Source organism: Melospiza melodia, chromosome 2 (genome assembly GCF_035770615.1).
Source record: "Melospiza melodia melodia isolate bMelMel2 chromosome 2, bMelMel2.pri, whole genome shotgun sequence".
NCBI lineage: Eukaryota > Metazoa > Chordata > Aves > Passeriformes > Passerellidae > Melospiza > Melospiza melodia.
The window spans coordinates 58,487,640-58,500,612 of record NC_086195.1 but is presented as its reverse complement, the minus strand read 5'-3'; the positions used below and the strand labels follow the sequence as shown (position 1 = coordinate 58,500,612).

Sequence of the window (12,973 nt, the reverse complement as noted above, 5' to 3'; positions counted from 1 at the left end):
TGCTAATGAGAGAAGCCACCAAGCTGGTTCCAGGCTTTACTTTGTGCCATTGCCTGCACACTGCTGAAGCACCTGGGTGTACCCTACAAGGAACCTTCCTCTCTGTAATCATTTTTAACATCCTGATCCAATTCTTTAACTTCTATTTTCATTAAATTCTCAGCAAACATGGACCCTCTCTAAGTAGGTTCTACTTCTCATGCAGTTAAAACTTCCATCTCTCATAAACACAAAAATAACACCAACAACTACTACATCAAAGGAACAAATATAGTAAAAAGTTAAGGGGAGCATTGATTTTCAGCATATTCATTTTGTATTATGCTCATGTCAGACACCATAAGACTTTTCTGGTGCTTGCTTTGGAGAACCTTTGAGAAACTCTGTAGAACTGCACCAAGCAAAGTCAGTGAGAAGCAATCTTGTTTCTGATCAAAAGGAAGTAATCTGCCAACTAGTTATGACAGAAACCTGGAGAGCTTAAGGTGCTCCTTTTTATCAGAGATATAAAAATAGAGTTTCAGATTGCTGCTAAAGATTTCATAATGTCCTGGCTAAATTTCAGTGAAGGCAATTGTATTTGGCCTCCTTGGATTCCCTCTGAAGTGTCGGTTGTGCAGAGCAATGTTCAGTTCCAGACCTCAACCACACCACAGGGGTATGGAGCACAGTTAAGCAGCTGCCACCTCCCACTCTTGTGACGGCTGTATTAGCTCAGCTCAAAGTAATCACTTTGCAATTTGATCAATGACTGACTCGACAATGACAACAGTCAACACGTCTCTTCCATACCTTCATTTGTCTAAAATGCTTGTTATAAAATCTGACAGCTTGGATCTCTTCCCCTCAATGGTCCGGTGATGTCTGTAAGAACTATCTCTATTTTGCAGATGAGGAAACTGAGGCACAGAAATGTTTAAGTGACTTTTCTAAATGCACACAGCAAATCAATGGCAGAGCCAGAAGAATAATTTGGGAATCCTGGTTCTCAGTTTCATGCTCTGAGCACTAGGAAACACTACCCCTCTGAATGTAAGTTATTGTTATTAAGATGTGGTTTATCTTTCATGTGAGTCGCCATCTGTTATATTGCCTACTTGCTATTAGTTACGAAAGCTATTCAAATTTTAAACTGTTTTGCATTCTTACAGCTACTTAAGCCCACAGTAGACTTTTTGACAACAGTAACAGCGCTTCTCATGTGAAAGAACTGGACAAATATTAACTCATGTTTTTTCAGTAAATTTTTGCCATGCCATAAACCCACAGTTTAGACTGAATTTAAACAGACCTTGAAAAATCCATGTATTCGATGCTGATTGGTTCCATGTCTGTCAGTTGTACTTCAGTTAAGATATGACTGTATATTCTCATTGATATGATTAAGAACATAAATATCCAAATGGTAATTTAAAGTAAATTGATTGCTTGATAACTTTATGTATCTTGGGCCTAATAGCTCTGTGGCTGCTATGGTCCTTTGAACATGTAGTTGGAAAAATGTACTAATCTTGGACTCTTAGTGATGCTTCTGGGGACCTCAGTGAGCCAAGGAGAACTAGGCAGGTGTACTGGAGGCAGTCTGAAAAAGCCCTGAGCAGGAGCTGGGGTGGGGACTGGAGTTTGAAAATGAGAAAAGGCTTTTGAAAAGTAGAAGTAGCTTTTTCTCTCAGTGTACAGGTGGCTGCTAGGGGAATACATCCATTCAGATCCTCTCAGTCACCCTTTTTAAAAGAGCTGTGATGCCCAGGCTCGAGAAGGGGTAACCCCTGCAAACAGGGGGAAATAGCCTTGTAGCTGAGGAGGGAAAGAATTGTCCCAAACTATCCAATGGCTGCTAGCAGGTGGAAAAGCAGGGACGCTGCCAGGGAGAGTCTGAGACAGACTGGACACTAATGCCTTTTCATCTCTGAAGATGGTCAGGCAGGAAGGGCACTTCCAATAGTCGTAACCAGTTACTTTTACAAGATGAAGCCTACTGAATTTCTGGAAGCATTTTTGTTCTGCTGAGCTGGAACATATCTTTCAGAGACTGAAAGAGATAATCCTGAAGTTTTTAAGTAATCAGGACATGTGGTTATCAGGAATGACCACATATTTAAGACAATTATTCTGAAGATTTTAAAGTCTGTTCTACTTGTTTTGAGTCTGAATTTGACTTAGCTTCAGCTATGCCTTTGTCTGATGTATTAAGGAGCCCTCTACTGTCAGAAATCTTCTCCCCATGCTTGGATTAATAAACTTTGCTGGTCTGGCTAACAGGTGGTAAATTTTTGACATCCAGAATAGAGTTAGAGGGAATGGGGACGTGAGTAATGGAATGTGAAGTGAGAGGTGAGGAGGTACTGGTGGCAGAAGTGGGTGAATAGAGAAGAGAAACAGTATGCAGAGTGGGTTTCTTTTTGTACTTGAATATATAGGCAGAAATGAAAGAAATATGCGGCTAAAGTCAAAGATTCAGTCATAAAGAGGGAAAGAGATGGGAACAAAAGAGAAAAGGTCTTGAGAATACACACAGAAAGAAATGTGAAAAGAGGAAAATCATAAAGCTATTAAAGACAGGAAAAAGAAACAAATTTAGTCTGCAGTGGTCAATAAGGTCGGAACAAATGGTAAAATATCAGAGTATGTTAAGAATGTAACAAAAAGTAGCAATAATTCACCTTGGATTAGGGCCTCTCAAGCAGCGGGTACTTTCCCATCTCACAGGAGGCCAGCGGGCTTAGCTCATTATGGCATTGAAAACACACTACTTAATCTGAAGGTTAGAGAGGGGTTGGTTCAGTTTTGAAAGGTCTGAACACATTCAAACTTTGTGAAAAAGACTGGCCAAATTTTCTGCCCAAGGCCGCTCTGTGCTCAGGATTAAAACTCCAATGTTCAGGGCATAACGAAAGGGGAAGCCTAATTAGGCAAGAGAAAGCTCTTCTCTCACACATAGCTTTTCCTTCTTTTTTTTTTTTTTCCCTACCAACAAAGGAACAAAGAATAGGGTAACACTTTATTACGGTAAGTGTACTGTTCGTTTTCTCCAGTTGTTTCTCTTCCAGCCCTCTCCAGAGCAGCACCTCCCTTTGCTCTGGTGGCTGGAACACCACGGAATGGAATCATTCCTCACCCGCTGCCCACTCATGGTGCAGCCTGGAACAGGTCACTTAGCCCCTGGCTTCAGATTACTCCAGCCAACTCTAAAACCAGCTGGTGGTTTCCTTTCTCAGGGGCAGCTGAGAAGATGGCACCAGCATGGCCTGTGAAATGCTTACAAAATAATTAGGTGCAATTAGCAAGGCTGTCTCTGGATTTCGCACAGTTCAGTATGAAGAATTCTTGCATCTTCAAATATTGTAGCATTTCTCTCCTGTCCTCCTTCACCTGTGAAATATCTCTGGTAATGCTTATTATTGAGTGTGAGTGTAATGAGGGGTTCATGCTTGGAAGATATTAATGTTTTCCTCTTAAAACTTGATAAAATCCTCTGGCCAAGGTAAAAGTCTGGTTAGTTTTTATTAAAAAAGAAAAAATATTTTTCTCAAGGACATTGGTTTGCTTGTGAAAATGCATGACTGGTCCTAACCAATCTGGCAAAATAGAGTAAGAGAAATGATGATTTCAAAACTGGCCATTGTAGGCCAAGCACTGAAATGGGGCCAGTCTGGATCATTCAGACTCACTTGTAGAACAATAACATCCTTTTTAAAATATCTAAAAAAAACCCCATCCTTTCAAACTGGTTTTGTGAGGTTGACTTGTCTCTGATGTGAACAAAGTGCATGGAAGGAAATGCCATGACACTCACTGCTTGAAAGAAACACATATCTGGATATTCTTGTTGATGGATGGATTACTGAGTGTCGTATCCCAAATTCTTTTTTTAAAAGGCTATCCTGTTGCATCTGTGCAAGCAAAGAAAAAATATTCAAAAGGACAAAAACCCAAAAACTGTTAGAAATATGAAAGTCCTTTCTAAAACTATTTCTCCCTGTCACTGGTATGAGAAGAATTTTCATTCTCTTTAAGGCTATTTAAAATATACTTTGGGGCTAAAATAACAGAGAAGGCAATCCAATGCATTCTCAGCCCTGAAACCACAATCAGTTACAGATCCTTGTTGCCACATCGCATCCAGTGATATAGCTTACTGGAAGAACTGGTCAAAAAACCTCAATATTGATTGAGGGGAAGAAAAATAAAAGAAAAGTAACAAAATTTTGAATGTTCTGTTTCTCCTTCCTCTCATTCTTTTTCCAAAGGAGAAAAAAAGTGCAAAACACTGTTTTTTATTGTTTAATTAAATTAAATCCTCATTTTCAGTGATTTTGCTTTCTGTGAATTTCAATTCTTGTTTTTCACATGAGATGAAATACCAGGAAACTGGGCAGGCCATTAAAATTTTCATTGATTGTTTTGTTTTGTTTTGTTTTGTTTTGTTCTTAATTTGGTATGAAAGATTATTCTCTCAGTTTCTGCTGCCCTCCTGTCTCTCTTTTCCATAGTCATACACACTCCTGGCTGACTCTGAATGGCACTTAACTGTTCACTTATTAGAGAGAACAAGTGGTGGTTCCATAACTTCGTTGATTTAAGTTGAGATCATGGTAGAGATGACTCTAGATTCTGGAAATTATACCAATCCTTGAAGATATTCTTTGTAAAGCCAGTAAGGAATATTATAGCATCTCTTCTAACCAGGATGAATATCACTGCAGTCAGCAGTAGGTGTCACAAGCTGTATGGGTACATCAGGGATCTGACACGAGAACACTTGTGTTCATAATGTTTCTGTCACTTACCCAATGAACAATTTCTGACTTATCTATTTTGGCTTGTTTTCCATGTCAGGATAACTTGGCACAGGTGATAAACCTAAATTTCTAACATTTTTCTGACAGACTACTTGAGGAGTTATCTATATGTATGGCACCAGTATTTGAGGTCATTCCTGTTGGAAGGCCAACACACCACTGATTTTTTTCAGTGCTAATATTTATCTCCATGTTGAAAGCATGATTTTTTTTTTCAAAGCATTGAATAATGCTGAAATTAGCATCCTCTGTAATGATGGAATTAAACCTCATAATTTTAGAATAGATGTTGATACAGCATTGTTGTCCACCTGTAGCATCTTCCCTATGAAGCCAAGTGAAATGGCAGTAGCTTTAAGGAGGAAAACTTAAGCGGGTGTTATTGACCAGATGGATGCAGCTGTTCTGTTGCATTCCCACCATTTTGCATTTGAGCTGTTTATTTTCACTCTCCGGCTGTCAGTCATCACATGAATTACCACTGAGAGGCTCTGTCTCTACTGCAAGATCTATAGCCATGGGTCCACAAGTCTGCAGGAGTGTCTGTGCTCTTTAGTTCTGTCTTCTGTGGTGTCTTGCCTCTCCAGGTAGGGCTCTGCAGATTGGCATCACAGTTTACTCTACTTCCAAGAAGTGCCAGACAAAAGTGAAGCAGAAATTTGTCCCAGTAGAATTAGAGGAAGCATTGAGTGATTTGACCCAGTCAACAACTGTCAGGAAGCATTGCCGCTTGAGGAAAAGTAAATGCCTCATTATTGCTGCTAGACAGATGCACCTCCATAAAACACCTGGAAGTGGTCCACAGACCACAGACAGAACGTCACTGAGGTTGATTTTTTTTTTTTCCTTTTAAATGGGGAGAGATAGCAGACCTTGTATTTTTAGACATAAATTGTTCATCAGCAGGGGTGAGGAAGTAATCTATTGCAGTTGAGTCTCATGCAGAAACCAAGTGTGTTATAAGGTTGTGTCCCTTTCATCAGATGTGGACCGCGGTGGGGGGAAGGACATCAGACTGCCTGGGCCATCACTTTGAGCTCGCAGGGCACATGTGACTTGTGGCGAGGCTGAAAGTGAGTGAGGTAACCGCAGAGTAAGCTGCTAATGATGTGGATTGTGGGAAGCACTGCTGATAGGAAGCAGACAGTTGGATTGATTAGGGCAGCCCCAGGGACTAGTTGTTTTTCTTTCACCATCCTGGGGTGAAGTTAAACCTGCCACTGGTAGTAATGAAGAACAGCTAATACAGATCAGACTCTGCCAAAATAACAACAGTGGCATCGGGAGCAGAAACTTTTGCAGATTTGTCTGTGTGTGCACTTGCTACTGGTGTTCCTGGTGGGTGGCTGAATCATCCTGATGGCATTCAACAGGAACCAGCTGCTGAGAATATTAAAATGCAAGCATTTATTCCTCTAGAGAGACACTAGCATCTGCAAAGTTTTCCTGTCTTGATAGTACAGATAATCCCATGGAGTATTCTCTAGTAGTTTTTAACTCTCAATTCATTTATACATGTATTTTAAAGCTGTAAGTGCTTTATGTCTGCACAGAAAGGAGACCCTGGTCTTAGATTTGAGACCACAACTGTCCTAGGCAGGTATTTTGCAGCCCTATGCTCAGGCTGAGGTACCTTACATGGGAAAAAAGAAGCTGGGCTTTGCGTCCTCCCCCTCCCACCTTTTTTCTTCACCCTCATCTTGTCAGGAAGAACTGCCTTGGGGGCTGGTAATTCACAGAGAAAGAATCCTTGGCTATGATTCCATAACTTCCATATCAGGGTAAGCTCTGTCTTGAAATTTGTATTAGGAACAATTGTAAGAAATGATGAAAAATGTAAAAAAGCAATTAAAAAATGCCCTGATAGAGTAGGATGTTCAACACACCCGTTATTGTTTGTCTTCATTGTTCCCAGAGAACAACATGTCACTTGTCAAGCCTGTAAGCAACACTCCCCAGGCCGAAACTGCTTAGGGATACCTGTGGAAAGGAAACTGGGCCCTAGAAGCTTTGAGTAACCCATCAAAACCAGGGAGCACTCAGCACCCATCAAAGACTGGCCCTTAGTCTGACATGGTCCTAACAACAAAGGTCATAACCATCACAGGCGAGGGAAGAGAAAAAGCAGGTAGTAGCAACAGTGGGGGGGAAATGGCAATTTCTTCTTTTTAGTCTTTGCTTAGATCTGCATATCTCTTCTGCTTCCCTTAGAATATGTTCTCATGCAAATAGTGTGTGATTTCACATACTAACAGTGTTTACAGGACGGGAGAGGCAGAGATTCTGCACATGGCATATTATGTGAGTAAAGGGGCAGGATTTTTTTATGGAGAAAGATAAACCGAGTTCTTTTGCAGTGTGGCTGTAATGTTGGCACAGAGAGAAGAAACAAGCTGTAGGCAGCCAGAGCTGTGTAGCAAAATAAAGGGTGAGGTTTATTATTTAATTTTAAAAGGAGCATAATTTGGTGCACTGATCACAGTATCATTTTATTAAGGTATTTTATCCATATCTAAATAGCCTTGTTTAAAATGTCTGCCTAATACCTCATGGCTGTGAATAGTTTGCTTGTTTTTCTAAGCCTGAATATTAGTACATGGTGTTAAAAGAACAAACTCGCCCAAGGCAGCAAACCTCCATTCCTGCTTCCACCTTTTGTCATTTCTAGTCATCCTCAGAGCCTGTCAGGGTGCGTCAGCAAGTCAGGGTTTTGACAGGAACTTACAGACACAAGAGGGACCACAAACACCACTCTACAAAGTTTATTGATAGCCTCTCTCATGATGTGACAGGCCAAGGAAAGCTGTTGCAGGAGAGGTGACAGCAACGGCAGCACTTTATAGCCCTTCCTGATTTCAGCTTCTCCTTGGAAAGAGCTGTTGAAACCTCTTAGCGGTGTGAGACGTATAGTTTAATCTCAGTAAGACATCACAGTGATGATGCATACATCAAAGACTCTGTTGTGTTTTCCCCTTTTTATGTGAGTTATGTTTGCTCATTTGTTTAAAAAAAATAGCATAATGATTTCAATTTTAAGAGGCTTAAGCCCAAAGCTTTGGAAAGTCTTAACAAAGAATGATTTAATGAACTGGCTATTGTGTTTATTGTTGTGCTCAGCTACTTAAGTATGTCATAGGCTCTGCAAATACAAACAATTAATGGTCAAGCTTCTGAGCTCAAGTGCTATGGTCTTCTGCCTTCAGAAAAGGAGTAGCAGCATTTGAGGTCTGTTCCCACTTAAGCAGTAGTGCAGTAAAAATCCAGTGGATTAAGACTAAATGCCTTGGGGTTGGATTTGTTGTTTGTTTGTTGGTACAACACAATAAAGTAGAACTTAATCCTGAATAAGAGCAGCACTGGAAAATTTCAGGAATGTACTGAATAATACTTAAACATTTTCATCCCAACATTTCCTCTAAGGACATATCTCATGACTCTTTAAAAAGTCATAGGGAAGAAAAGACTCTTAAGCTTTGTCTTGGATAATGCTGTGGGTGTGAGTGAGCTTTGCCCTGAGAAGATAATGCCCACCAAATTTAGGAATGGTTGATCTGCATTGCATACCCTGCTGTTAGACCACAGGGCATCATATGGCTCCTAATGCATCTCAGCTGACAGTGTGATGTTGGTACCCATCCTGAAAGCCACACAGGATGTATCCTAACAAATCCTGGGGACTTTGGTTCTCCAGTGAAGTACAGCTATGAATAATCTTTAAAAATTATCAAATCGCCCTTTTTTGCTGAAAAGACTTCTGCTTTTCAGTTTTATGATTTCTGTCATGTCAGCTAACTGCTGTTCCAAGTAAAGGCAGAGGAAGTGTCATTTTAATGCTCCTGCATTTTGTCATGGGTATTTCACATCTTCTAGTTTCACTGCTTATCTGCACTTTGTATTTATCACTGCAAAATGATAATGAGAAGGTGGGGGTTAAAGAAAGTAATGAATTTTTAGAGCTGTTTATTGTCCTCAAACAGCATGATCCTCTAGGGCAATACCTCCCCCACCTAGTCTAAGCAGTCAGAAAAGAGGCATTTGGACACAAATTCAGACACTAAGAATGAAGTCAAAGCTCAGAGCTATCATAAAATAATTCCATCCTGAGAAGAAAGGAAAGGCTGAGGCCGCCAGTGGAGCAACTGAGTATCTACAGAGCTATGACTTGGTTTTCCCTTTGCCATTCCATGGCTGAAATCAAGCTATGTCTCTGAGTTATTTACCTCTCTGGCCACAGGAAAATGGCAAACTTAAAAATCCCATCACTGCTGTCCATGTAGCAAGAACTGCCCCTTTTTCACCTCTTAATATTGTCACATCTGAGTAGCAAACTACACTAACTCTGTAATAACTATTATAACAATGGTTTCTGCTGCATTATATTTTACTAGCAATGCTTTTCCTAATAAATTTGGATCAGGCCCTCTATCATTCTCCAGCCCAGTCCCATGAGTGAAAACTTCCCCTGACAGCTGCCTGTTCAGTCAGCCCTGTACTGTGGTAAATACACATTCTATCAGCATAAGGTGTCGCACTAACTCCCCTCTTCATCTGTAGTGTGTTTACATTCAGAGTAACTCTTTGACTCAAACCATCTCACTCACAAAACTCCATCTTTTCGCCTTTTGTTATTCAGTTCTCACTCTGTGGGTGAAAGGAATAAACAGCGGTTGCTGGAACCCAGTGGCTGAAACAGTTGAGAGTTCATATTTCTTTAGAGGCAGAATCTGTGAGGATTTTTGCTCCAAACTTTTTTTTTTCTCCTCTTGAAGATTTGGAAAGAGTGTCACACATGTGTCCCCGGGCATGGTAACTCTTTGCCACCTGAAACAGTAGTTGTTCATACTGAGAACTAAGAGAAAACATGAATTCAGCAAATATACCAGGGCCACCAAAGACGGGCTGCTGTAGCTCACAGACTTTCTTGCAGCCAGTTGATATTATCTGGATTTTCTTAAAATTACTGGATAGTTTAAGCCCTGAGACAACTATTCACATAGCACTGGTTTTACAGCATTTTTCCAAAGAACATCAATAACGTATCCTCTGCTTCCATTGTATTTACTGGGAGAAAAAGACAAAGATGTGGCTGGAAGAAGAGTATAGCTCTTTAGTTTATGGAGGTACATTGTCTTTATGCCTTAGAAAAATATAACATTTTCTTGCATTTTAAGAGGGGTGAAAATAAAGTGTGAAGATAAACACTTTATACCCTTAAGCTTATATTTCAGAAGTGACTTCTAAAATTGTGGGTAGTATGTTTAGAAATGTGGAATTCTGGAGCAAGTGAAATTTTATTCTAGGCTCATGTGGAGTTTTATTTCAAATCAATTTCTTTGTCCAAAACCTGGTTGTGAGAAAGTATGTGAAATTTAGCATATCAGATTGTGAAAGTCTGGCAAGACTACACAAGGCAAATAGGGGTGGATAAGATACCAGGACACAATACTGTGTTCTTCATTAGAGATGTTGGTGAAATCTGAGTGAGCCTCCCCCAAGGTTTAGTAGAGAGTTAAAGAATCCAAGGGACACAGAATATCTTTTGGCTTCTTGAGGTTTGTGATGTTGAAATACACACAACACTGTGAAGAATGAAGAACAAGTCAAAAGGAACATTTCTGCTCCCATAATTTCTCTAAAAAGGCCACTTTTGTACAGTAATTTCTCCATTAGCTCTCGGTTCCAGCTATAAGCTACAGGGATAGACATTCATTCAAAGATGATGAAGGCTTCATTATTTTTAGAAAGTTCATCATAGCACATTTACTTGTACACTGCAAAGTATTTTCACAATTTAAACCTAAGGAGTTGTCAAAATAAATGAACAGTGTATGCTCTGTGACACTTTATTTATTTATTTATATTTTGAATTGTCTGTTGAACTGCTTGTTAATTTGAAAAATTCAGTTATTTTTGATAGGTCAGCATCCTCGCTGTTCCCCTTGAATTAGCAAGATCATGTTCTTTTCCCACTAGCTGTGCTCCTAACAGCAAACACATTCACTGAGACAGTTCTGTTTGGGCTGGGAGATCCATGGCCACCTCAGTTAATCCAAAGGATTGTTCCATGACAGATTATCCTAAAGGAAGGTTTCCCAAAGCGCCTGCTTTCTGAAAGGTCACACCACTTGTGTGCAGCTCAGAGCCAAGCCGCGCTTCAGCGCTCGCAGGAGGAGGAGTTCCAGAGGGAAGGGACGGAGGTGGCAGAACTGGGTGCCATGTGGTAGGCATGTCAGCGCGGGGAACGGCGTGCCACACACCTGCTTGGGGCTCTGCCGTGCCACAAGTTAACATTTTGATGAGCAATTTCCATTCTGTTGTTTTCTCTCAACACATGGGGTTCAAAAAACAGTTAAAAGAAAACTGTACCCATTTGCTCATCTCAGAAGCCTGTGATTTCAGAAGAGTCTGCCAGATTAATTTTCACATATACAGTATTTCAGAGTTGAAACACACAGAGGAATACATTTTATCTTTTGAAATTGTAGTGTGATGGCCAGAGAAGAATAGGTGTGTATTGGTCAAACTTTATGGAACGACACTGACTGATGGCTTATAATTGTTAAAAAAAAAATCTATTGTGTAATCACAACCTTCAGAGATTTTTCAAGTCTATGTTAATAACCATGAATACTTGCCTCTCTAGGAAGGAGGTTTTAGTGGCTATATAAAAAAAACTAAAGACATGCAACAATCATTTTTCTGGCTGCACATCTGTGAAGAACCTGCTTTCTATAATAACTGTACTTGAACTAGTTTTCCTTTAAACTTGCACTTGGATGATAGAATAAAATCTGTTAGTCTGCTACATTAAAACCCTTCATTTTTGTCCATATTATCTCCATAAAACCCTATTGGGTGTGGGCAGGCAGGAGAGCAGGGAGGGAAAATATCTGCAGAATTCCATTGGCATTGCTGCAGAAAGGATGCAGGTCTCACAGAGGACTGTTACTCAGACTTTATATTTTAGTCAGAAATAGGCTAGTCCTTTGCTGATTTACCCTGAGCAGTAGCTGTCATGCAGTTGAGGAAAGAATTAGACATGTATGTTCTGGTTAAACCTCTAATATGATATTCATATAGCAAATTTGGCTGTAAATTTTCTGACTTGCAGTAGGCCTGTATCTGTGTAATTGGAAGACAAAAGAGATTCACTTCAATCTGATGCTTATCTCCATCTTCCTTAAGGCAGGAGAACAGCCAAGGGATTTAGCATCTTCCTTGTTTTCTTGTGACCTACTGAGATTAACTATGGTTAGAAGCTCTTCTTGATGCATTTTGTAGCAGGATGTCCATGCTGCTAGATACCTTTTGTTGCTGAAGTCTGAAGCATTAAATTATTCAATAACCCCTTGTTGTCTTCCAGGAGAGTATAAGCTTGTAAAAAGCAACATGATCAACACAAAAGTCATCCTCTGACATGCCCTTGCACCCACAGATCATGTTCATGCACTTGCTTGTAGAGCAGTTTTATAGGTTTCTCAATAACCTTTTACAGAGTTAATTTCACTGGTCCCTTTCAAGGGGTCCACTTGATTATATACCAGTAAAAAGAGATGGCATTTGAGAATGGTTGATACGCTCACAATTTTTGTAAGCAGAGACCTTGATGAGTTCCTCCACAGTCAGTCTCCTTGGGCTAAAATTTCAAAATTTCAACCTATTACATGGGGATTTAGCTCACTCATTTCCCATAAACATCAATGGGAGTCATGTGGCTAAATCCCTGTGCAACCCATTGAGAATGTATTCCCTTATGTTTAAACTCATTTTGATGCAGATGCTTTCTTCTGCAGGAAACAAGCATAACATAGAAGCCATTTATTTCTTTCATTTGTCTGCCCCAGTTCTCCAAACTCCCAAATTACCTTCTCTTCTGCCTAGGTACCACAATATCTCACAGGATTTGCTGAATCTGTGTGTGACACCAAGTTGGAGGCCAAGCTTCAAGACATTAGGACAATGGATGCTAATTGGTATTTATTACCTACTCATGTGTGGGGAAAATTGGACAGATGACAGGCTGTCCCTTCACCCATGAGAATGAGATTTTTCATTTCTCTCAGCCCTCCATCACCTGCTGTATCACATATTAAAGGAGGGCCCACTTGCTGTTTTTAACTAGTGGTCTCTGACAATGAGCTGCAGTGTAGGATCATTGCTTGGCTCTCGTG

At 40.2% G+C, this 12,973-nt stretch overlaps 1 protein-coding gene across 22 annotated transcripts in view; it reads left to right on the top strand.

The window, feature by feature from the left end:
- The window catches only part of ZBTB20 (zinc finger and BTB domain containing 20), a 474,683-nt gene that overhangs the window by 390,989 nt on the left and 70,721 nt on the right, over positions 1–12,973 (top strand). Inside the window, exon 1 of one of the 22 annotated variants that reach the window (XM_063148354.1) lies at positions 942–1,032. The exons of the other annotated variants lie outside the window; for them this stretch is intronic. The gene's annotated coding sequence lies outside the window, so the exon portion shown is untranslated. Of the gene's footprint in view, positions 1–941; positions 1,033–12,973 lie in introns of those variants that run through there. 22 annotated transcript variants of the gene reach the window in all.